The following is a 26,993-nucleotide window of genomic DNA, read 5'->3' as shown; positions in this document are numbered from 1 at the left end:
ATACTCAGTGAAAATCACAGATGCAACACCCTTGACTGAATGCATAGACAATGTGCTAAAATTGACAGCAACATAGAGTTATTGCATCGAGTTCATGTGACCGTTGCAAAGCGCATCAACCTTTGCATCACAAATGATGGAAATCATATTGAAGATGTTATTTATTAATATTCCAATTAAATTGTTGAAAATTTCATTCATTTCATTTCTTGAAAATGTGCATTTTTGCCTATGTATCCAGACTTTAGGAACACCCTGTAGTGGCCAGGGCTAGGGAGGCGATAGTCTTGCTATCTCCGATGTAGTCAGACCACATCTGGAGTATTTGTGCTGCGTTTTAGGAAGGATATTGAAATGGGTGATAGTGTCCAGAGGAGGGGACCTCACAATAATAGCATGTGAGTGTAATGTCTGGATAGAACCCTCCAGGAGCATCGGTTGAAGAGTTATTTTTCCAGAAGAAGAAATAAGGTGGAGGAAACACGATCACTCTTTTAAAATATTTGAAGATAATGAGGAAAAGTGATTAGACTTTTCTACTTGCCCCTAGGTGAAAGAACAAGGAACTTCAGAGAGGCCTATTTAGTTTTGATTTAAGGGAAATATTACTAGCCATTAGAGTTATCTAATAATAGAAGTGGTTGCTCTGGGAGATTGTGACTTTCCAACGCTAGAGGTCTTTAAGCCAAAGGGCATATTGTAGGGGGGATTCTAATTCATGAATGGGTTAGACTAGGTGATTTTAGCATTCACTTCTACTTCTGACATTCTGCAACATCTGATTCCATGACATAATGATGTAGCAGAGTAAGGAATCATAAGTTCTACTCCTGACTACCACTCAGTAGCTACATGACCTTACCTGAAGTCTTTTTATTTCTTTGGACCTTTATCTCCATTTCTGTAAAATGTGAGGTTTTAAGTAGATCAGTCTCTAAGGCTAATTCTGTATATTCTATATATTATATTATCTTTTCTCTATATTTAGATTCAATTCTCAGGTACTAGTTGAAGGAGGATGGGGTTCAATGAGGATAGAAATTGCCTTGGGAGCTATTATGAGGCCTGGTTGAGGTGTCAGGTTCAGCAGCAGTACCTTCAGAGAGTGAAATATTGGGGTGACTGGATTTCCAAGAGGTGGAATAACTGATGAGGTGTTTCAGGACAATGACTGGGAATAAAGGAGAGCTCTAAGCCTGGGCTCATGAGCATTATTATAAGTCAGGCTTGATGAACTGAGGTCTGAAAAACCCTTCATCAGTTCAGCAGCCTGTGAAGGTGAATGTGTCATTTTGATTACAGCATCAGCACATTGGATGAACTGTGGAGACAAGGATATCACATGGGCTGCAGAGGGGTGGTTAGAGAAGAGAGATGCCAAGGTCAGGTCAGGTGTTGGGAGATAAAGTAGTCCAACCATACTCAGCCCAGCTAGATTTGCTATGTTCTTCTCCATCCCTCCCCATGTTGAAGAGGTCCTCTATGCTTTTCTTTCTACATCTGACTCAGCTGCCCAAAAAGGCACTCACTGGCACATTTTAATGGCTAAGGTGCCAGGTGACAGGAAAAGCTGAGGATGTGAAACAGAATGTAGCAGCATTGGATAGCAACTAGAGCAGGGGTGTAGTACCTGTGGCCTCGAGGCCACATGTGACCTTCTAGGTCCTCCAGTGTGGTCCTAGAGGGCCACATATGTTTGGATTTGGTCAAAGGGCCATACTTGAAGACCTAGAGGGCTGCATACACGTGGATTCGGTCAAAGGGCCCCACTGGAGGACCTAGAGGGCCACATACATTTGGATTTGGTCAAAGGGCCACACTTGAGGACCTAGAGGGCCACAGGTGACCTCAAGGCCACAGGTTCCACACCCCTGAACTAGATAGAGTGTTAGATCAGGGGACAGGCAGATGCAAATGGACTAATGTTCAAGTCTAGCTTCTGACACTTCTCAAACTGCGTGACTGTGGACCAGTCTCAACTTCTTTCAACCTGGTTCCTCATCAGCTTGGACTCTGTGACTGCTAAGGTCCTTTCTAGCTCTAATTCTATGATGCTGTGATCTTTTTTGTAGCTCTCGCTGTGTCTTAAAAATCACAATTGGGCAATTCCATATCAGGAGCTCAGAGGAAAATGATGTCATAATGGCCAGATATGCTTACTGGATCAAAGGGAGACAATAGATACTTTTATTTTCTCATTTCATTAGCTTCCTTTCACCTCCTACCCCATACTTAATGTTAATTGGTTCTTATGGAAACCCTGTTAGAGTAGCTAGAGACCTTAAAGAGAAAACTACATATCTACCTTTCTGCTTCCCACTCCTCCTTGGATCAAATCCTGTGGCCACCTGCTTTGGAATCACCTGGGAGCTAAGAATGGTTCGCAGGGTTGGATTTGGCCCGTGGTTTGCCAACCCTTGAATCCAACTCTATCAGCTTGTAGAGGAAAAAAATATGAGGCCCAGAGAGGTTTTGATTTGTGCAAGATTTTTCCGGTACTTTCTGAGTCACATTTAAACTTTGTGAGTCACATTCAGACCCAGCACCTCAGACTTCAAATCCAGGGTTGTTTTCTCTCTTTGTGAATGTTTGTTGATCTCTCTGTATAGTTCTGCATTTTCACTGATGACCTCAATGCCAGCATGAGTTTTTTTAGGTTTTTGTTCTTTTATTAGTTGAGCACATGAAAATTAGAGCACTTTGTTACAAGAGTACAAATAGGTTCAGAGCAACGTATGTTGAGAGAATAATTAAAATGGGGCTCCAAGCTAGACAGAATTATAGTGGAGGTGGTTTGTTTATGGCGTGTGTCACTGTACTTTTAGGACCCTTTCCCCTTCTTCCGGATAATCTTGATAATCTCCATTCACCTCCAGCAGGGGCTTACTTTCCTTGTTGCAGACATCTGATATTTCTTGCTAAGCCGTTGGCTGGTAAGTTTAAGATGTTACTCCTCTCTGGGTATTTGCATTTTAATAAAGGGTTCTTAAAGATTCAAAAGAATGAAGCTCCAGTGACAGAATTTTGATTACTACAATGTGCTGATAGAGAGAGATATTTGGAAGCAAGGCCTTTTTGTTGTTGCTCGTTTTTCATTTGTGTCCAGCTCTTCACGACCCCATTTGAGGTTTTCTCCTGGAGTGGTTTGCCGTTTCAACTCATTTCACCCATGAGGAAACTGAGGCAAGCAGAGGTTGAGCGATTTGTCCAAGGTCGCACAGTGAATAAATATCTGAGGCTAGATTTGAACTTAGGTCTTCCTGATTCTAGGTCTGGTACTCTTATCCGCTGCACCACTTAGCCATCCCTAAGGCCTTCTAAGACCTTTCAAATCATATCAGGCAGGGCATCTGTCTATTCCTAAAATAATCCTCAGTTCTTGTGGATTTAATTACAATCTTTTTGCTGATGACTCACAATTTTACCTTTCCTGCCCTAATCTCTGTCCAACTTCAATCTCACATCTCCAATTGCTTTTCAGACATCGTGAACTGGATGTCCAGGAGACATCTTAAACTCAATGTGTTCAAAACAGAACTCATTATCTTCCCCCCAGACCCTTCTTACAGCTTTCCTATTAAATGTAGAGGGCAGCATCATTCTTCCATTCTGGATTCTTCACTATTTCTCCACATTCCCCCCCACCCCACTCCCATGTTCAAGCAGTTGCCAAGGCCTGTAGATTTCACCTTAGACATTGCCCTAATATGTCCCCTTATCTCTTTGGACACTGTTACCACTCATCACCTCCTGCCTGGATTACAAGGTTCCTCTCCTTCCAGTCCATCCTCCATCCAGCTACTAAAATGATTTTCCTGAAAACACTGATCTGATCATGTCACCTCCCTACTCAATAAACTCCAGTGGCCTCCTATTGCCCTCAAATTTGCAAAATGCTCTTTTTGGCATTCAACGTCCTTCATAGCAAAATGCTTTTTTTTTGACATTCAAAGTCCTTCATAACCTACCTCTATCCTCTCTACTCTTTCCCCTTCAGATTTCTTACACCCTGCTCTCCAACTGATGTACTCTTCAAGCCAGTGACAGTGGTCTCCTGGATGTTCCATAAACAAGATGTTCTATCTCTTGGGTCCAGGCATTCTCTCTGGTTGTCCCACATGCCTGGAACTCTCTCTCTCCTCTTGATCTGCCTGGCTTCTTTTAAGTCCCAACTATAATCCCACCTCATAGAAGAAGCTTTCATCAACCCCTCTTAATTCCAGTGCCTTCTCCCCATTAATTATTTCCTATTTAGCCTATATATAGTTTGCTTTGCATATATTTGTTTGCAAATTGTTTCTCCCATTAGATTGTAAGCTCCTTGAGAGCCAGGACTGTTTTTTTGCCTCTTCGTATCCCTAGCACTTAGCACAATGCCTGGCACATAGTAGGTGCTTGATAAATGCTTAATGAATTAAATTGGACGGGGGGAGGAGATGAAAGCATTCTGGTGACTTTTCTAATGCAGGATCTACCTTTAGGTCAGGAACAGGGCTTACCCTAAATCTAAGTGGAGGAGGTAGTTAGTTGCTTAAGGTAGAGGGGACTGTTGTGCCACCAAATTTCTACTCCCTTTTCCTGAAAATCTACCAAACTCACTCCTTTGGATTAAGACATTAAATACTAAAACGTTACCTTCTACCTACTGAAGTCAGTATCAGTCACTGAGATCTTAGCATTAATTAGTTCATCAGATTAGCCCTGGTAGAGAACTTGTCTCTGAAGGACTAGGGTACAGGACTGGTAAGTTTTGAAGACCCAATGTTATCTTCGTCTGAGAACATTACATACAATAATAGCAATATTGTTTTAAGAACAACTTTAAGTGAAAAAGTCATTTTGATTATTACACCCAAATTAACTACAAGGGACATATGAAGGAAGATGCTATCCGCATCTAGAGAAAGAATAGATAGATAGAAATATTTGTGTCTAATGGTAGCCATCTCGGGGGGTGGGGGAAGGAAAGAAAAAAAGAAATTTACATGATAACTTTATTATATATTTGAGAAGAATAGCAAGCTGTACATAATAGATTTGCAGTTTCATGTACAATCATTTTTTATTATACTATGTTATAGAAATGCTTGTTTTATTCCACGAATTAAAAATGAAATAAATTTTAAAGAACCACACAATCATACATTGGAAACAGCACAGGAGACATACACACATATACACATATGTGTATGTATATTATTTAGATTATTGATACATGCATATAAAATTTCATTTGATCTTTACGACAACCAAAACTTCATTATGATTCTAGAACTGGCAAGTTGGGGGAGGAGTAGAGGGTACATGCTGTCTGATGGGTAATCTGAGAGGTGCCTATTGGCTGAAGCGTCACTAAGGTTTCTTTCTGTTCTGTTTCCTAGCATCATAAAAGCTCCCTCCAGGGGAAAGCTACCAAAATCATACATATCCTTATTTTATAAGCATGTATGATAGGGTCCTATATTTTCCTCCTTTTCAAATGCTGAAGTTTTTAGTGAGCTCACTTCCCTGTCAATACTGCAATACCACAGGGCTTCAATCAAATAGCACTTAGAGTTCTTTTCAAAAGGCCTAAAAGACTGAAAAGATTTTATCTTCTCAGAGGGGGGAAGAATAGGTTTCTCACACCCTCGTCTTTCCTCTAAATATGTTCTCTCCTACTATGAGGAAAGAGCTGAGCTCAGGAGAGAGATGGTACTTAGAGGAGACCCAGGGGTACATGGGAAGTGAATGAGAAGCAGGCACAAGAAAAGGAATACTCAGAATTTGGCAGATTATCCTGGTTTACTGATTATCCCAGAGCAGTCTGTGGTACCCAAGGAGGTACCTTTACAAACCACTCCTGGAGTTCTGAGGCTGCCTTTGATATCTGGAATGGAGGAGGCATCAGTAAGCCCTGTCCAATTAAACTCATGCTACTTTAATCAAATAAGGATTATGGGGAAGTAAGACTAAAACAGTACCTTTAACTGATTGCTGAAAGATAATTAAATCAGGCTTATTGAATTGGGAGAGAGGATACATTAAGTTTTTCTAAACCCATCTAAGTGGACCTCCTCTGCCGAGATGCTTAGCTAATTTTCTGTGTCAACAAACCAAAGTAATGCCCCACCGTTATTTCTGTGTTGGATGGCTAATTGGGATCCCAAAGGCTCATCATCAAACACTGTATCCATTTAAGTGTAATAAAATGCACATAAATCTGGTAGTTAAGGAAAATAAACGTCAACATCACACAACTGAACCCCTCTCTTTCCCCATATCCTCTTAACTTGCAGAGGTAATACCTGCCTTTTGAGCATGGCTCTTTCTCTCAACTCTTCTACTCTAGATTTTCATTGGCACAGTATTGAAGTTATGGGTAGAAAGATGGAACCTATCAGGCAGTTATGGGTAGCTGGGTGGTACAGTGGATAGAGTGCCCGGGCCTAGAGTCAGACTCATCTTCCTAAGTTCAAGTCCAGCCTCGTATGGTGCTAATTGTGTGACCTTGGGCAAGTCATTTAACCCTATTTGTCTCAATTTCCTCATCTGTAAAATGAACTGGAAAAAGAAATGGCAAACCACTCCAGCGTCTTTGCCCAGAAAATCCTAAATGGGGTCATAAAGAGTCAGACATGACTGAAATGACTGAACAACAACAAAATCAGGCAGTTGTGGAATCACTCTGGACTCGTCTTTGACTTTGTCTTTTACGTTAGGGTTAGGGACTAGACCTGTCATTTTATTGATATAAGAAGCTTCTGGTTGAAGAAACTCCCTCTATGGACCCAACTCAGCATCTTTTCTGCAACTTATGGGCTTGGAGAATCACCTGGGGCATGGAGAGGTTAGCAGACTTGTCCAGAATCTTATAGCCAGCATATGTCAGAAGCTGGACTTGAATATAGGTCTTTGCCCCTCTGAAGCAGACTCTCCGCTGTGGCATACCACCTGTAATCCTTACTTTTGGGAAGGCTAAATCCTGCTACTTTTTTCCTGTATTACCAAATCCCATGTTTTATTTTTTTTCTTGGCATCATCTCCCAGACTAGCAACTATCTTTATCCAGGTTTGGACTAATGAAATTTCCCCTTTGCTAGACTCCTTAATTATGACAACACTTTCACTCCTCTCCGAAAGATTTTCAGCATTTTGGCCAAAGTTGTCTTCTTTGTCTGATTTCCATCTCTTGGCTTAGTATCCACCAGACTCTCTGTTCAAAGGATGACCCCCAGTAAATGTCCTTCTATGTTTAACTGCACATTAGTGAATATTTGCTTTAATTTCTGTTCTTGTTCAATGTTTATCACATAAATATTACACTCATGTTGACCATCTCAGACAGTTAGAGGTTTAGGGGTATCTGTTTAACTTATTTTGAACAGTGCCTAACAGATCACTGCTCTGCACATAGCAGAACCTCAATAAACACTTAATTCATTTTTATTTGGAAGGATATAAAGCACTTTGACATCTTTAAGTACCTACTGAGCTAAGTTGGCAAACTAAGTTGAGTCCTACTTTATCCAACTGCTTATTTTGTAAAATCCTTTATCTCATACAGTTACACTCTAGCCCTAGTAGAGATAGCCCAGCACCTTGAACCTAAGAATCCTAGAAATACAGTGCCCCCTAAGACTACTTTCTGACCTAGTAATAGTTGAGGGAAGTAACCCTTGACCTGCTATCCCTGCCACAACCATTAACCTTTGACCAACTGCTGCTCCTGGGCAGGTAAGCCAAGGGTCCCAGGAACGCCTATCCCATCTCTTCTTCTCCCTCAGCCTGCTACCACCCTGTTTCCCCCCAGCATCCATCTCCTCTCCCCATACCCCTCAGCCTGCAACCACACTGCTGTCTCCCAGCATCCATCATCCTGGGTAGCAACCTTTGTGCAGATGCAGCCTGGCGGCTCTCCCTGTATATGCTATAGGTTCCATCTCCTCAACAGCCATAGTAACTAAAGACCCCCCTTCCGCCCTGCCTCACACACAAAAGGAAAGGTATTATTAAAATCCTTGGTCCTGTCAAATGGTTCAACATGAGTTTTATCAATGGAAAAAGCACTGAAGAAGACACATTAACCTCTACCTTACTGCTGTACTCTAGGGAGCATTGGTTCTTTTTGTCTGACTCGACACTGACCCCTCCTGTATCCACTGTATTCCCTGTTAAAATGTGAGCTTTTTGAGGGCAGTAAATGTCTTCCTTTCCTATTTTTATTCCCAGTTCTTTACACAGTGCTTTGCATATAATAAATATTTAATATATGTATTTTCATTCATTTGCTCATTAATATTTAAATCATTTCCCCCACTCTAATCTCTTGGGGGGGGTGTGCTAGTGACTCTCTCTAAAGAAAGTAAGAGAAGAGACCAGATTGAGGCAATATTCCCAAAGTCACAGTTTAATGGGTAGGGTTCTTTGCACCCCAGGGGATGGTGACTTGAATGCGTGGTGATGGAGGGGGTTTAAGAATTTTGGTTGGAGGGTATCCTGTAGGGTTTTAAACTACAGACCACTAGGACTTTTCAGTACAGACAGATTTAGCTAGACATAGAAGTACTTTTTTTCTTTTGGATTTAAACTAGTGATTTTAATATATCCTAATATTTATCATTTACACAGGTAAATGAAATGTCACCACGAAGTTCCTGATTATCTATAGGATAAAACATCCTTAAGTAGTCCTGAGTTCTGGGGGAAGTGACACTTTTTTTTCCTCCCCTCTCCTTTTTCCTTTGAATTTTTAAATGGGAAAAATCTGGTAAAAATGAACACCAAGGGCCTTCATCAGTGGTGGTGAGAACACATACGTGAGCAACTGTAGTTGGAAGCGTTGCTGAGGAAAAGAAGCAGTCAGCAGGGAGATGGGATGGAATGTGAAATTGTTTATCAAGTTCTTGCTATATGCCAAGAGCTGTACTAAGCACTGAGAAACAAACAGAAAAGCAAGACAGACCTTGTTGTCAGGGTGTTCACATTCTAATTGGGGAAGACAACATACGTGTGGGTTAGCTGTACATACATCAGTTAGCTGCACGTCCATGTGCGGGTCAGCTATACATCCACAGGTGGGTTAGCTGCAAGGCAGACGATAAGACCCAGTGGTCCTTATAGCGTAGAGTCAATGGCAAAGCCTAGGGCTACTTAGGGGGTACTGTTGGCAAGGGGAGATCCTAGAGAAATCTGGTAATTAAGGTGGGACTTTCTTACTGTTTTAGAATGCTAAATTAATTAAGTGTCTTTGATTGAGTCTTACTAGATGCAAAGCCCCAGGCTGGTTAGCAAACTAGTTCCCTAGTTTGAGAGAGGCAGGAAGCCCCCAGGGCCCTAAGAGAAGTTGCTAAGACCAGAGCCAATGGTATGTACCTAAGTTCTGGTTGCTCAGATGACGTTTGATGACATCTAAAGACTGTGTAAAAAGAGAGAACAGAGTTGTTTGCCTGGGGCTCTGAGCCACCGGAGGAGTGGCGTGTGACTCTGGGCCAGCCATTGTTAAGAGCTCCCCAGCTTGTCAACCCAGATGTTGATGGCTTCTTGGTAACTATGAATTGTGATCTGGTCTGTTTATATTGTGTATGTTTGTCACATGTTTGTATTTGCTCTGAATTTCAGGTTGTTGGCTTTTCCTCCTGAACTAAGTTAGCTTATATTTATATGTTGGATTAAAGTAAGATTGTTAATCTCTTAATGTTACTTTCCTTAGTAAAGCAGATCAAAAGAACCTGTGCTGGCAGCATTCTTGTTGTTGGGTGTGTGTTGGTCTTTCACCCCCTCAATAACTGTTAGCCGAATTGTTGCAACAGTGGGGCTCTGACTGAGGCCCTTCGTGAATGAAGGGGTCTTTCATGAGTATGTTGAACTCCACTGAGATATTTCTAGAGGGTAGATGCAACCTGAGAGATTTGAAGAAGGGAATAGTTAATAGGCTACTAATCCTAATCCCATCCCTTAAAGAAGGTGTCTGAGAGGAGTGGGGAAGGGGGGAGGAGGGAAAAATATTACCGGCTGATTGTCTCTGAGATGTTAAGTCTTTTTTAGCACCTTCTGGTGGGGCAATCTCCCTCTCCTCCTCCTCCTTCATGCTTTTTTCCTGTCCCTTCATAAAACAGGGTTCCCTAAAGTATGAAACCAGGAACAGCCACCACAATTTATCATACTCTAGGAAAATATCTGGACAGAAATCTGGAGGCCATGGATAGGTAGGGGTATGGTAGTAGACACAGGAAAAAAATTGTAAGAAACTTACATTTTTCTCAGGAAATAAAGTAGGGTTCTACTGAGAAAAAAACATAAAAATGAAAATATTTTTAAGAATAAAAAGATCTAATTTTAGCCTTTAAGTTTTTTTTAAAAAATGAGACATCATATCATTACCTCTGGTACTAACTGAAGGATGAATTATTAGGTCACTGAGCTTAGGAATGTTTTATCATCTCTGCTTTTCCCCTGATAGTATTTGGAACTATGCTATAATAAATATAGACTTAATATATTTCCTCACTTGTAAAATGAAAGTTATATATCTATATCTATATATATACACATACATATGTGTGTGTTTGTGAGCATGTGTATGTATATGTGGGTATGTCTCCCTATCTCTACCCCTTTGTTTTCTCTGTCCCCTTTTTTCACCCTTCCTTTCCCTTCTTCCTCTTCCTCTCCCTCTCTTTCCCTCTTTCTCTCCCCTCTCCCTCTCTCATTCATCTCCACCTCTTTCTCTCATTTTTAAGATTGGAGCTGTGATTTTATGGGTATAGGGAATTCCCAAAGAGGACACTCCCTTTATCAATGCAATTAAGTGCACAATCTGCCATTCAGAGCCAGAGATTGTTGCCTGCAATGTTGAGAAGTGACTTGTCCAGGGTCACTTAACCCTGATTGCCTCCAAAGAAGGAAGAAGTATGGCCACTAGCTGCATTGACCAAGGTTTTCAGGGTCTCCTGGGATGAGGAATAGTAGGAGGAATTTAAGCCTGTCTTTATTCAATGGTGAGAAGGATATTAAGATGAGCAAGCCGAAAGGATCCTTGTGGGTCTTTCTCTTGTACAAGCATTCCACATCTGTTTAGTGATCTTCTCTTGTTTCTGGTGATAGAGTGTTGCTATTTACGACTCCCTCAATCCTCTTTTCCGTCCCAAGTCAGAATGTACTATTCCCTTAAGAGTAACCAGATAGAGGGATTAGAGACTCATTGGATTTAGAAATGAAAGGGAGTTGATGTATGATCCAGTCTGAAATCTTAATTTTAGAGATGAGAAAATTGAAGCCTAGATATTTGAAGTAGCTTATCTAAGGTTACCCAAGTAGTGAATACTTACTACTTGGTGTGAAGTTTGAACTTTGAGTATAATGAAATTTGAATTTAGATCCTTTGACCTTAAATTTCATAATCCTATTATGACACCATGCCAAATGGAAGGAATTTTCTAAAATTTTTACTTGGTGACCCCCAATTCCTTTGCTTTTATGATCTCCAAATGAAAGATACACACATGCATATAAAATGTAAAGTATGTTATCATTACATCCCTAAGGTATATCTCATTAAGAGAAGCCCATTATCCTGATTATATAAAAGAATACAGTTCAACGATGTTTTATCCTTAAGATTCAGCGTATTTCCTATGCCTGCCTCCCTCTGAAAACTGTTGACAAACTCCCACAGCCCCATATCAGCCCTGTGTGGGCCAGTATGTAATTTTTTGCACACAGAATCTGCATTGTGCTAACAAAGAAACACCCGCGCCTACGGAAAACAAGAAGTTGATCTGAACTCAACAACTATGATTAGGAACATTGTCAAAAACAAGCCCCTAAACTAACAAACTCTCACATTGTTGAATTTAAAGATCACCAAGACAGAGCCCCACCTTAACTTCCAACTAGGGGTTTTAGATTTTCATTTCTGTCCTAAAAATCAAAACAAGTTTGTAGAATATAAACTACAAAGACTGTAGAGTCACAGCTGGAAAAGCAGGCCCTCAATTTATCTATACCCAACCAGCTGTCCTAGCAAAAGGAGTCTCCTGCTATTGTCCCCCGTCACAGGAACCTTTTGCTCCAGTCACAATAAATACATGTTGTGCTTTTTGGCCCTTAGACCTCTGTTCCTGCTGTTCTGCTATTTGAGGAATGCATTCCCCCCTCTTCTATGCCAAATTCTACTTGTCCTTTCAAGGCTAGTGTGTAAATTCCGTATCATCTCAGAGGTTTATCCTACCTGCCCTGATGTCCCCAAATCCTTTGGATGCATTAGAATTTTTCTGCCCCATTGATGAATCATGTTGTTTGTTGTTGTTTGTCCTTCATTTTCAAAGACGACCATGACATCAGGGAAATGATGACATTACTTGCAGTTGACTTTGATTTGAGTGAGGGAGGGCTGTGCGGGGTAACCAGCATCATTTTCTCCTCCAGAGCCATCTGGATACAGTGACCAGATATTCATTGGGATGACTGGAGATGGCCCAGGATGCAATGGGAGACCCTGGTCCTTTTAGGCTAATGCTTTTTCAGGTACCCACTTAGAGTGAGGTAATGCCCATTCAGTGAATAGGCCTCTTTAAGAAGTGAGTCAAGGGATTGAATGCCCTTTGGGAAAACCATTATTTAAATCTTGCATTTTATTGAGCTTTTCTCCCATTTATGTCTTACATATGGAATTAAATTGTGAAGTCTTTGCAAGGAAGAAGCATAATATGTTTCTTCATATTGTATAGTGCCAAGCATAGTACCCACTGAAGGGCAGAAAGAGAGCTTATGCTTCTTTTCTAAGTCTTATATATTGTATGTCTTCCTACACTTTCCCCTCTCAGCCTCCTCCACATCTAGTTGGATGTCAGCTTTGGACAATTCTACTTCCACAGCATCTCTTAGGTCCATTCCCTCTTCTCCCTACGTATAGCCACCACCATGGTTCAGGCCCCCGTCTACTCTTTTCTAAAATATTTTAATAGACTCCTAGCTGGTCAGTTATAGGTGATGACTATAGAGGCAGCTAGGTGGCCCAATAGGATACAGGACCTGGAGTCAGGAAGATCTGAATTCAAATCTGGTCTCAGATATTTACTAGCTGTATGACCCTGGGTAAGGCTCTTGCCTCAGTTTCCTCATCTGTAAAATGCAGATAATAATAGTACCTACCTCCTAGGGTGATAATGAAGAAAAAGTGGGATAACATTTGCAATGCACTTTGCAAACCTTAAAGCTTTCTATAGGGCTAGATATTATTATTAGACACTTTCCCTCCATTCTCTCTCTTTTTCCAATCCTTTCTTCACGTAATTGCTAAATAATTTTCCCATTGCATAGGTAGAACCATGCTACTCCCTTGCTCATTAAACTTCAGTGGCAAACTAGACTTTCTAGGAGAAAATACAAACACCTCAGCTTAGTTTTTAATACCCCTTTGCAGTCTGGTTCCAACCTATCTTTCCAGCCTTGTTTCATATTATTCCCCTTTTGTATATCTCAGTCAAGATCTACTACTGGTGGTTGCCTTTTTTCAACATTCTATTTCTGAACCTTTATGCATTCACAGAGACCTCTCATGACTGGAAAGTCTTCCTTCCTTATCCCCATCTCTCTGAATCTTTATTATTTATATTTTTCTTCAAGGTTTACCAAAAGTGTAACCTTTGCCATGAATCAATACCTCCTCCATTTTGGTCATTAACATTCTCTCCCATCTCAAATTACTTATTGAAGCTCCTTGGAGGTAGAGACTGTTTGATATTTGTCTTTGTATCTTCCAACATCAGGCACAGTGCTTTTATCACAATAGGTGCCTAACTAATATTGTATAAATGAATTAAATAGTGAGTGTTTCAGGAAAGGTTTATCAATTTGATTTGGGGTTGAAACACGGATCTTTCTTATTAAGGGTTTAGGTTTACTCAGTTGAAATAACTAATTAGTAATGTAGAATTGTGCTAAGTCCTTTCATCTTCAGAACAGAAGGCCTGGGGTTTAGCCATTCTTTTAACAATGGTGCGCATACTTATGTGCCTGTAAGAAAGTCGTTAAAACAACAACAACCACTCCATTCTCCTTTTTCCATTTGGAAGAGCATCACTTAGCTACTTAGGGCTTAATAAGGGAAACTTTAGACTGCTTAGAAAATAAGCATGTGTTAAGAGAAACATAAGATGTGTTATCTTCTGGAGGTTATTAAGCTATTTTGAGCATTTTTTTCCTGCCTGTAACATTACCATGTTCTGTGGGACAGCTTTTCCAGATGAGACAGAGATTGAAATGTCACGCCAGCATGATCAATTAGATAATGTGGACTAGAAGTGTTTGTTACCTGACCTTAATCCACAGGGTAGAAATGAAATAAATGGAAGTAGAAGATTGATTAAGGAGAGATTCAAAGGTACAGTAAATAGTCTCCGTATAGTAAAAAAAGAAAAAGCCACAAAGCCAGTATGAAAATGTACATTTTTCATGTTTTATAAATAAGTTGACTCATAAGGAAAATACATCTACAGTAGGAAAACACATTGTAGTCCATTTATTTGTTCAGTTTGTGTGCAAGCAAAGGAAAATAAAACACTTCTTTTAAAAAAGAATGGCAATAGAAAAACAACAGGTCAGTGATTTTAAAAAAGAATATTTTGTATTACTCTTCAATAAGAATGAATGGGGTTATAGACTATCTAAAAGGCATATGTGCATAGCATGTATATATATACATATACATCTACACATATACCTCTTTATACACACATGTAGACTTTATAATACATATTGGAGCAGTATCTGAATCCAGATCCCATAATTCTCAATATATACACATATGAATATATATCTATGCATATGTATATATATACACATATATCCATATAGGTACATGCAAATAGCACACCATACATACATACATGCATGCAGAGAAGGTGCCTGCCTACATCAATAGAGGGAGTTTCCTTATCTGGGAGTCCTCTATACCAATAAAACAATAGGTCTAGTTCCTATCTCTATCCATATACACACCTATAGACACCAATACTTCTTATCTGTGTGACCCTGGGCAAGTCACTTAATGTCTATTTGCCCCAGTTTCCTTATGTATAAAATGGAGATAATAGTACCACTAGAGGGAATAACACACACACTCAGTTGGATACAGAAATCTATCTTACCATATAAGGAAGTAAAAAGGGATGTGGATAATAGAAAGGGGAGAGGGAACTTATAAAAGGGAGGGTAGATTGGGGAAGGCTGTGATCAGAAGTAACACACTTGTGAAACAGGAAAGGGTGGGGGTTAAGAGAGAAGGGAATAAACAAGGGAAAATTACCATATTGGGAAATACACAGCTATCATAACTATAAATATGAATAGGATGAGCTCACCCATAAAACAGAAGCAGATGGCAGAATGGATTAAAAACCAGAATCTTATAAAATGTCATTTAAAAGAAACACATTTGAAGCAGAGAGATACACACAAGGTAAAGGTAAAAGGCTGCAGCAGAATTTATTATGCTTCAGCTGAAGCAAAGAAAGCAGGGGTAGCAATCATGATCTTAGGCAAAGCAAAAGCAAAAATAGTTCTAATTAAAAGAGATGAGGAAGGAAATTGTATCCTGCTGAAAGATACCATAGACAATGAAGTCATATCAATACTAAACATATGTACATCAAATGGCATAACATCTACATTTTTGATGAAGTTGAATGAGTTACAGGAGGAAATAGATAAAACTATGGGGGACCTCAACTTTCCCCTCTCAGAACTAGATAAATCTAACCAAAAGTAAACAGGAAAGAAGTTGAGGAGGTGAATACAATTCTGGAAAAGTTTCTCCAAAGATCTATCATATCTAACTTTTCCAGAATTGTATTTACCTCCTTAACTTCATAATTTCATCAAAGAAAATGACAACAATGAGACAATGTACCAAAATTTATAGGATACAGCAAAGCAATACTTAGGGGAAAATTTATATCTCTAATTGCTTACATCAGTAAAATAGAGAAAAGCAGATCAATGAATTGAGTATGCCAACTAAAAAGCCAGAAAAAGAACAAATTAAAAATCTTCAATTAAACACCAAATTGTAAATCCTGAAAATCAAAGAAGAGATTAATAAAATTGAAAGTAAGAAAACCATTGAACTAATAAATAAAACTAGAAGTTGGTTTTATGGAAAAACAAGTAAAATAAATATACTATTGGCTAATTTGATTTAAAAAAAGGAAAGAAGATAACAAATTACTGGTATCAAAAATGAAAGGGGTATTATATAGTATTATTAATAATAATTAATTACATATGCATATACAAACATATGTATACACATATATATGAAGAAGAATGTGAGTACTCTGGAAACCTTATACTAGGGACCTGATGATATTGAGCCTTTGGAAGACTTAGGGGGAACATGTTAGTTGTCTTCAGATATTTGAAGGTCTGTCAAATAGAAGAAGAACAGATATTCTATGTTCTTCCAGGGGAGAGAACTAGGACTAATAGGTGGAAGCTGCAGGGAGGCAGATTGTGGTTGTAAATTTTAAAAATCTTAATATTTGGATCAGGCCTTCCAGGTTCCTGGGAGTGTCAAACTGATGTTGAATGACCACCCATTGGGGATCTTGTCAAAAGGATTCCTGCCTCCAGAGGGAAGTTGGAGAACATGACTTCTAAGACCTTTTCTGGCTCTAAGACTCTCTCGTTTTCTGGGAGTCTTCATCACTATTCATTGCTGTGCAAAACAAATTCAATTTATTTCAAGAAACACAAACCTGGAGTTCTGTAATTACATGAGGAAATAATCCCAGGAGTGCCATATTTAGCCTAAAACATTATTTTTGTCCTTCCCGTAGTCTGTGTTTACATGCAAAGAAAAGTAATAAAGAGTCAAATATATGCTTCTAAGAAACTGGATCGATATAAGACTGACTAGAGCTTGGGACCCAATGTGGAGTTGAACAGTCTCCCTTGATTTTAACACTCGTATCTTCAATTTGCCATTGTTAATCAACAAGCACTTACTATGTGCTAGACACTCTGTGCTAGGTGTTACAGATATAAATGCAATAAATGGAACAATATCTACTTTGAAGAAGTCTGCCTCTAAGGAAAGTGACCACACAGCCTTGTTTAAGTATGAATATAAGTTTATTCATATTTAAAGAGAATAAATACCAAGTTGTTCAATACAAAGAGCTTTCGGAGGGAGGGCACTAGAGTTTGGGGGTGATCAGGAAATACTTCCTATAGAAGGTGATGCTTGAGCTGCATCTTGAAAAAGAGGATTTCTAAGAGGTGGAGGTGGAGAAGAGAGCTCAGTCCAGGCATGGGGGGCAGACAGCCAGTGCAAAGGCAGAGATGGAGATGGAGTGTCCAGTATGAGGAGTAAAGAGCATGGTTTGGCTGGATCACGTGGTGAGAGAAAGGGAGTCATGTAAAATGGGACTGAAAAGATGGGTGGAAATAAGGTTGTGATGGGCTTTAAAACCAAACAGAGACATTTATATCTGGTTTTAGAGGCAATAGGAAAACACTTCAGGTTATTGAATAGGAGAGTGATATGGTCATTTCTGCACTAAAGGAAAAGCACTTTGGCAGAATATGTGGGAACGATTAACTGATGGAACTTTTTAAAAATGGGGATGACATGGGATTCAGTGGTGACAAGCTATTTGGAGTTTTCTAAAACATTTATTTGCCATTGGATAGATTGGGATGGGTGAAAGCATAAAAATGAACTCTAATAATAATAATTATATTTGTATAAGTGGCTTACCTGAGGGTGAACCCAGGTCTTCTCACTGCGCATCATTTGCTCCCTCCCCATGCTACATTGCTTCTAGATAAATTCAGAAAGGCCTCTTTAGAGGATTGATCTCAAAGTCATGGTAATAAATGTGGTAATAATTCATTAATTATTTTTACTTTGTGTCTTTCTACACTTTTCTAGAGGTAGTGTGGAAAAAGCATGGGACTTGGAGGTAGAAGATATAAGTTCAAATGTTGCCCTGTCATGTCCTACTTGTGGGATTTTGGGCCTGCCTCAAACTCTCTGATTCTCAGTTTCCTCATCTGTACAAAGCGGGGGCTGGACTTGATGGCCACTCAACTCTAAATGTCTGATCAGATGATATAGACTGGCCCTATAATCAAAGCCTTTCTGGCTTGCTAGGACTTAGCAGAGCTTGTGTTCTATTGGAATGGCCTTCAAGAATCCATAATACCTCCAGGAGGCATTCAGTAGGCCTTCAGTGTAGGTGCCCAATAGAGATGATTTTTACAGTTGAGGGCATGCTGCCAATTCAATTCAAAGATTTATTGAAGGTTGACTGTACATGAAGTTTTATTTCTAAGATATCTTTAAAAATTGGATAGGTAATCTTATGTTTAGGATGAAGGTAGAAGGATGATCTAAATTTTCAAGGATCTCAATGATGCTAAGATTTACTTACAGTTATTTTATTATAGTTATTGTTAAGCCATTTTTCCAGTCATCTGTGCCTATCTCATCCTATTTGAGATTTTCTTGGCAAAGATGTTGGAGTGGTTTGTCGTTTTCTTCTCCAGCTCATTTTACAGATAAGGAAACTGAGGTGAACAGGGTTAAGTGACTTGCCCAGGATCACACAGTTAATAAGTTTCTGAATTTTCTTGACTCCACGCCCTGCATACTATCCACTGTACCACCTAGATGCCCTAAATTTTTGTTGTTCAATTATTTGTAGTGTCTGACTCTTTGTAACCCCATTCGAGGTTTTCTTGGTGAGGATACTGGAGTAGTTTGCTATAGTCTTCTCCAGCTCATTTTACAGATGAGGAAACTGAGGCCAACTGGGTTAAATGACTTGCCCAGGGTCACACAGCTAGTAAGTGTCTGGTGTCAGATTTGAACTCAGGAAGACGAGTCTTTCTGATTCCAAGCCCAGTGCTCCGTCCACTATGCTACCTAGTTGGCTATTTTGCTTATATCTAAATGTATAAATTTAGGAATGAAATAATTCATCCATAAAATGAGGTTAGGTATACTAGATCTTTTATTTTTGACATTGTAGAACTCTGCATCTCAGGTCCTCTGTTTGCTAATCTGCCCAAAAAACCCCACAAAACAGGATTAGATTAAGTGACTTTAAGGTTTAGTCTAACTCTGTTTCTAAGATGTTGTAGCCTGCTTTTGAAAAGAACAATGTCTCGATACATAAATTGCAGCATGTATTCTCTTGACAAGGAGCTCTTCTAAAAGAGGCAGGAAATCTGCTGTATGGTTACTGAAAGAAATGGATGTAGGAAGGGTTATCAGGAGAATTACGTTTGACACCTTAATGGTAATTGAGTTAAGTAGGAGGCATTGTTCCATCACAAATGCTACCTCCTGGAATTTCAAAATGGCATAGGATAATCTAGCAATGCCATGGCTCTGATCATATTTTTTAAAAGATGGCTGTCTAGATGGAATCTATATGTGATGTTCTAATAATTGCGTATCTCCTAAAAGATCCTGAGATGACAATTATGCTCTATAATGAATGGGAAACACCTGAGACATCTACTCTCCTATCCTGTCATTTTGCAAATGGGATTCCTGAGGTCTGGAGCTCAGAGACCTGCAAGTAGGAACTGCCCCAGGTCACAATCAACTAACCAACAAAGCACTTAATTAAGAGCCAACTACATTCCAGCCACTGTGTTAAGAGCTAGAGACACAAAGACACATATCAAACACATATGAGAATATAAGGAACTTCTATTCTATCACACAGATAATAGGCAATTTATTTAAAACTCCAGTGTTCATAGTTTATTTTATTTGTCTCCAGTCTGAAATGTTTAGGCTGCTTTGGGCACTTACTAGCTGTGTAACCATGGGCAATTTGCTTAACCACTTAGCCCATTTCCTCATCTGTAAAATGGAGATAATAAGAGAACCAACCTACCAGGGTTGTAGTGAAGATCAAAAACACAATATAAATGTTAACTATTATTATTATTATTATTGTTGTTTTTGTTATTATTATAAGTTCATTTCATAGTTCCTTAAAGCCCGGAAGTGAAGGTGACTATTGAACCTAAGAGGAAAAGTAATGTAAAAACTTACATGGATAGGTTGTCATTCTGTATCTACTCTGTTTTCCCTGAAGTCAAGGTCACAATCTTATAGCATCTTTGTATCTCAGTTTCCTCATCTGTAAAGGACTAGGGCAGACCCAATGGCCTTTAAGGTCCCTTTTAGCTTCAAATCCATGATCCTGGTATCCCTCACAAAGCCTTGAATGGATTGACAAAACTCCTACAGAATTGACTTGGTCAGATCTGGTTTGCATCTTTTTATCCAAGTTGAAAACTTCTTGTTGTATGTTGTTGTTGTTGGTCTTTCATTCTTGAAGAGGACCAATGACATCACAAGGGTGATGTCTTGGCTTGTAAGCGAATTGTATTTCAGTGAGGCAGAGCTGTGCAAAGTCATCAGCTTCCCTCTCTCCTCCAGTCATCAGAGTCCAGTGGCAAGATATAAGATAAGATGATTGGCCATGGCCCTGAATGCAGTGGGAGACCTTGGCCTTCTTAAGCTAAGGTCTTTCCCAGGTCTCAGTTTGTTTGAGGCAACACCCCTTCAGTGATTCCTTGATTGACTCCTGAAAAGCAAAATCTAGACTACAAAGATCTACCAATGGGCAGGTAGGTGGTGCAGTGGATAGAGTACCAAGCCTAGAGTCAGGAAGACTCCAGGTTGTAATATAGGGTATATCTACCTGAAGCCTCAAACCCAACATGTTCCAAAGGTGAGTTGTCTTCCTCCCCCCCACCCCACTCCCCACATCTATCCTTTCTTCTGTATTGATCACTGCCATTAATAGCTCCATCATTTATTCAGTTTCCCATTTTTGAAATCTTGTTATAGTTGACTTTTTTTTTCTTCCTCATCTTCCCTATTCAGTCAATCTCTATAATATCTCTTAGAGGGTCTCCTCTTTATTTCCTCTGCCACAGCCTTGGGGGTACAGGCTACCATTATACCTGTCTCAACTATACAGTAGCCCTCTAACTAGTCTTCCTACTGTTAACCAAAAACTGAAGACATGATGGTCTGCTTATTTACAAGAGTCCCAGCACATAGGCAGTTTCTCAGCCTAGTGCGGACAGACTGGTGCCTGTCTTGACTCCCAAGGACACACAGGGAGTCCAGCTTGGGCCTTAAACAACAAATTATGTCAGCTGGGAGGAGGGAACGGGAGGGGAGTTTTCTTTGACACAGTCAGGGCCTCTTGCATTCTGTGGGTCCAGTGTCTGGAAAATATGGAACTCAAAAAGACTAGTTCAGGAGGCCCCTTAACATTACTTTCCATTCATTTCCATGTCCATTTGAGTCTTTGTAGATAACATGGCTACATAGACGTCTCTCTTGCATAAATCTGGTAGTTTCTCAACTCTACTAAAATCTTTAGTGGTTTCTAATTTTCAGATTCTATTAAAATAATTATTGAGGATCTATGTGGCTCCTTATTCTCAATCCATCTCTAGAGTGTTCTCTCTCTTTTCCCTCTTGGATTCCTTCCAGACTCAGCTGAAATTCTACCTTTTTCAAAAAGGTTTTCCCCCCCACTCTCTCCTCTAGTTATTAGTGCCTTCTCTTTGAGATTATCTTACATTTTTACTCTATATATCTGGTATATACATAATTTTTTTTGCATGTCATCTCCCCAACTTGAATGTGAGTTCCTTGAAGACAGGGTAAATGTTTTTGCCTTTCTTCACGGCATATAATAAACACTTAATAAATTCTTGATAACTGTATAATCCACTGGTGGGCTTTAAAATATTTAATTTCAAAGCAAAAATTTCAGAAAGGTTCTTGTAGTATTAGCTGTTTGTGAATTACACAGACCTCTAATGAGAAGCTGTCCTTTCTCCTTTATTTTTTGAGGGGAGAAGAGGGGAAGAAGGGATCCCACCCCTCACCTTCCAACGTTAAGGTTGTTTGCTCAGTATTTTTGTCTTTGATGAACATCAGAAACTAGTTGGGAGATTCCTCCAGAGATAAATAGCAAGTTTGCTTCCCTAGATACCAAAGCACAACTTGAAGCTTTTTACCACTTCCTGATAAGGGTGTAGTTTCTGCCTTCCAGAAGAAGCATTGCTACAATATAACCGTTAGTGGCTTTCTGGGTCACGTCTTGGTTTTGGAGATTCTGTCGCTCACAGAATATTAGACCTGGAAAAGCTCATCATAGCCATTCAGTCCAATCTCCTCACTTTACAAGTTAAATGACCCGCCCAAGATCACTTAGTTAATTAGTGGCAGAATGAAAACTGGAACTCAGGTCTACTGACTCTTCTAGTTGTCACAAAGAAAAGTCACAAAAAAGTCTATTTTCTTTATTTGCATCTTGTAATTACCAATGTCCTGCGTGAGGATAATAGGAAATGTGGAAACAGTTAATGAATTATATTAATGAATGTTAATGAACTGTAGATAGATTATTAGAAATATAGTTGTAGTAAGTGTGTATTTGTATGTATGTGCATATATATGTATGTATACATATATATTTATAAACATGTATATGTTCTCTCAAGTCCCATATAAATAAGATAAAAGGATTATGGATGTCTCTCCAGAGGAGGGGAGGATTGAAGTTTCAGAGACTGTTCATGTTTTACAACGCCTGGCAGATGAATTAAAGGACAAATTTAGAAGGATAAAGCATTTATTAAGTACTTGCTACATGCCAGGCACTATGCTAAATATTGGACTTACAAACGCAAACAATCAAAAAACAAATAAACAATAATACTGTTCCTATTCTCAAAGAGCTTATGTTTTAATAAAGAATAAGAGAATAATAAGGATTAATTAAGTACCTACTATGTGGCACTCACTGTGCTAAGCACTTTTCAATTATGATTTTATTTGATCCTCACAACATCCCTGCAAGATGGGTGTTAATAATGCCCACATTTTAGAGTTGAGGAAATGGGCAAACAGAGGTTAAGAGACTTGATCAGGGTCACATAGCTGGTAAGTATCTGAAACTGGATTTGAACTTCCTCATTCCAGGCTTAGCACGTTAGCCTAACACCCTGATAGGGGAAGAAGAAACAAAGGGCTGGAAATGGGGGAGGGGAAGGTGGTTGGAGCAGGGCAGAGCCTGAGTTAAGTTGGGGGTGTAAAATGGTTGCAGCACCTCAACCCCACATGAAGTCCTATAGCTGTGGTAAGATGTTCCCTTCAGGAAAGTGAGGATCACAAGAAAAGATGGTTTTAGGCTTGCTGTTGTTGTTGGTCCTTCATTTTCAGAAAGGGCCAGTGACATCACAGGGTGATGACTTGTGTGATTTGGATTTAAGTGAAGCAGAGTTGCACAAAGTAGTCAGTCTCACTCTCTCTTTCATAGTCATCGAAGTCCAGTGGCAGGGCAGAAGTCAAGATGACTGGAGAGGGCCCGGGATGCAGTTGATGACCTTGGCATCTTTAATGTCTGACCAAGCTCTAAGTGCTGCATTGTACCAGCTTCAAACTGCCTTTATGGCAATTGGAACACATTGTTCTCATCCGCCCATTCTGAGGAGGGTGAAGTCTTCACATGCTTGGAGTAACACCCCCCCCTCCCCCCGCCCCCGTTCAGGTTCTTTGTAAAAATTTCAGCAGAGCAGCAGAGGAAGTAACAAAGAAATGCCTATTTGTGATAGTACAGGAATGACAGTCCAAACCTTTGCCTTCTCTTCACTGTCCACCTCCCCTTTAGAGTTGGGATCAATTTCAACAAACTTGAATTCAAGCCCATTTCTACAACATACAACTTATGTGGTTTGGCTCAAGCTATTTAATTTTTCTATTTGTGAGTGTCCTTAACTATAAATGAAGGGTATGGCCTTTGTATTCCCTAATATTCCTTTCCGGTTCTCAGATTCTACAGTTCAGGCCTAGGTAGGGTACTTAACTACCCACTGGGATGCTCAGCTGACTTTCTTATTCAGGAGCTGATAACTCAGGCCTATTTCTCCTTCCCCCTCCTGCCTACCTTTAGATAATTTCACTGCTCATTACACCCCCATCCGATCATGGGTTGTATTCAAGGAAGAGGTTCCAAGCTAGCAGATTTTTCCCCTAGTTATCAGCACTACTCAAAGGTGCGATGAAGAATGAGGCTGAAACTGTTTAATGAAATTTTAAAGTGCTAGTGCTTAGTCTGGCAAACCCATTCCCGGTGGCTACAGATAAGAAGTCTAGAAAAAATAATGGGTGCTCCTAAAAGGCTTTTTGTGCCCTGATAGAATGCAGGAAGTCTCATCTTCCTCAGTTCAAATTGGGTCTCACACACTTACTAGCTGTGTGACTCTGTGCAAATCATTTAGCCTTTTTTGCCTCAGTTTCCTCATCTGTAAAATGAGCTGCAGAAGGAAATGGCAAACTACTCCAGTATCTCTGCCAAGAAAACCCTGCAAGGGCTCATGACTCTTAGTCAGACATGACTGAAATGAATGAACAACAACAAAAAAGCTTTTAAAGCTGCATTAAGCTTTTTGGGGAGACCCCGTATATAGTGCTATTCATTTCAATTATTGTTAATTCAGTTCTGTTGCAAGTGAAGCACTGTGCTAGGCATTAGTGATACAAATAAAAAAGGAAATAATCCTTGCTGTCAAATGCCTAATGGATCCACATCTCTCTATCTCTAGCTATCTCTATCTTTATCTCTGTCTCTTTAACTCTATCTCCAGATATGCAGATAAATGCAAGTTAATTGGAGGAGGGAGAGAGCACAAACTCAGGAGATTAAAAAAGGGTTTTTGTTGGAGGTGGCAAACTGAATTGAGAGGAAGTAGGGGTGTTAAAGGGACAGCACATTTTGGGCATGACATACAGGTTGTCTGAAGGTTCAGAGAATGGAAATGGAATAATAATTTCTGGGCATAGCATGTAGACCATTTTCAGTTTACTAGAATGTAAATTATTTGAGGAGCATCTAGTGGTAAAGTGGATAGAATGACAGGACTGGAGTCAGAAAGACCTGAGTTCAAATCTGGTCCGAAATGCTTACTAGCTGTGTGATCCTGGGGAACTCACTTAACCCCATTTGCCTCAGTTTCCTCATCTATAAAATGAGCTGGAGGAGGAAATGGCAAACTACTCCAGTATCTTTGCCAAGAAAACCCTAAATGGAGTCATGAAGACTCAGACACAACTAATCAACTCTTTGAAGGCAAGAAATAGGAAATGTAGAGAGGAGAAGGTTGCTGGGTTCTAGGGGGCTTTAAATGCCAAGCTGATTAAAAAGTTTATATTTTATCCTAGAATAAGTTGGGAGATGTTGAAGATTTTTGAGCAAGGGAGTGAATCGGTTAGACAGTGTTTCAGAAATATTAATTTTTGGTTTAACAGAGGATGGACATGGAGAAAGGGGAGAGATGACAAAGAGACCAATTAAAAGGCTATTACGATAGACCAAATGTGTGGTCATGAGGGCCTAACCTGGTACAATTCTAGTATGAGTGGGGAGGAGAGGACCTATATGACATATTGTGGGGGTATAATCCACAAAGCCTAGAAACGAGGTATGTGGGGGGTGAGGGAGAGGGAAGAGTCAGGGCTGACTCAGAGGTGGCAAACTCATGTGATTCCAAGAATGGTGATACTCTCAATAAAAATAGGGAAGTTTGGAGGAAGAGCTGGTTTTGGGAGGAAGGAAAATAATTTTCATTTCAGACATGTTAAGCTTGAGTTGCTAGTGGAAAACTAGGTGATTTCCAAATGTCTAGGAGACAGTTGGTAATGTGCTAGTATTTAGGAGAGAGGTTAAGGCTGGATGTACGGATTTGAGAGTTCTCTGTATAAAGAAGATGATTGAACTCATGGGAGCTGAGGAGATCTCCCAAAAGTAGAGCTTAGAGAGAGAAGAATGAAGGGCCTAGGAAAAGTTCTTGGATCACTCTCACTAAATATAGATCATAATCCAGCAACAGCAACTGAGGACAGGTCAGTAGAAAGAGAACCAGGAGAGAACAGTGTTATGGAAACTAAGGGAGGAGAGAATGTTCAGCAAAGAAGATGACGACTGAAAGAAGGCCAGGATTCGGCAGTTGAAAGAAAGTAATAGGATTTGCAGCCAAATTACCAGTGGTTGAGAAGCAAGTGGGACATTTCAGAATAGACGATCTTTTCTAGGAGGGTGGCTAAGAAAAGGAGAAGAAAGCTAGGATAGTAGCTTCAGGAGAGGTCAGAATCATGGATGTCAGGTTGAGGATGGCTAACATCTTCTAGGCAAATTTGTAGGCTGTGGGAAAATAGCCAGGACATAAGGAGATACTGAAGATTAGAGAAAAAGGCTTAAGTCCTTGGAGGAGAGAAAGTAGTGGATAGCATGGAGATTACAGATGAAAGGATGAGTTGGCAACGCGAAGGGTTACTCTTCCTCCAGGGAATGTGGGATAGCAGAGAGAATGGAGAGTGTGTAGAAGGAGTGGGATTGAGGTATAGAGCATGGGTGAAGATATTGCTCATGGGAATGGCTTTGGTTTCCTCTGTAAAGTGGCATATGAGGCCATTGGTGCTTTAAAGCCACAGTCATGGTATGCATGTTCTAAAAAATGCAGCCACATTTTGGCAAGGACACTATAGAAGCGTAGACTGTTAGAGCTAGCTTGTACTGATGAGGAAACTGAATCGGAAATGGGAAATGATTTAGTCTTATCCAACCTCCGCATTTTCAACGTCCCTTTACCAAAACTCTCCCCTTACTTCTAGGCCCCATCTGAGCAACACTTCCCCTATGAATTCTGGCTCCCCAGATGAAAGTTCTCTCTTTCTTTCTTAAATTTCTCATATTACCCATCATATTCTATTTTACTTCACAGTTACTTGTGTCTAAGTCTTATTCTTCCCTCTTTCTCCCCGCTGCCTATTGGACTGTAAAAAGTACCATGTCTGTTCTAAACTGTCTCCCCCAGTGCCTCCATGCCCAGTAAGCCCTTACAATGTTTTTGCTGCTGGAATAAATGAATGAATGTTATTTAACATTGTATTCCCAATG

The sequence above is a fragment of the Trichosurus vulpecula genome, chromosome 4, assembly GCF_011100635.1.
Source record: "Trichosurus vulpecula isolate mTriVul1 chromosome 4, mTriVul1.pri, whole genome shotgun sequence".
NCBI classification, from domain to species: domain Eukaryota; kingdom Metazoa; phylum Chordata; class Mammalia; order Diprotodontia; family Phalangeridae; genus Trichosurus; species Trichosurus vulpecula.
The sequence above is the reverse complement of the archived record's forward strand: the minus strand, read 5'-3'. Positions refer to the sequence as shown.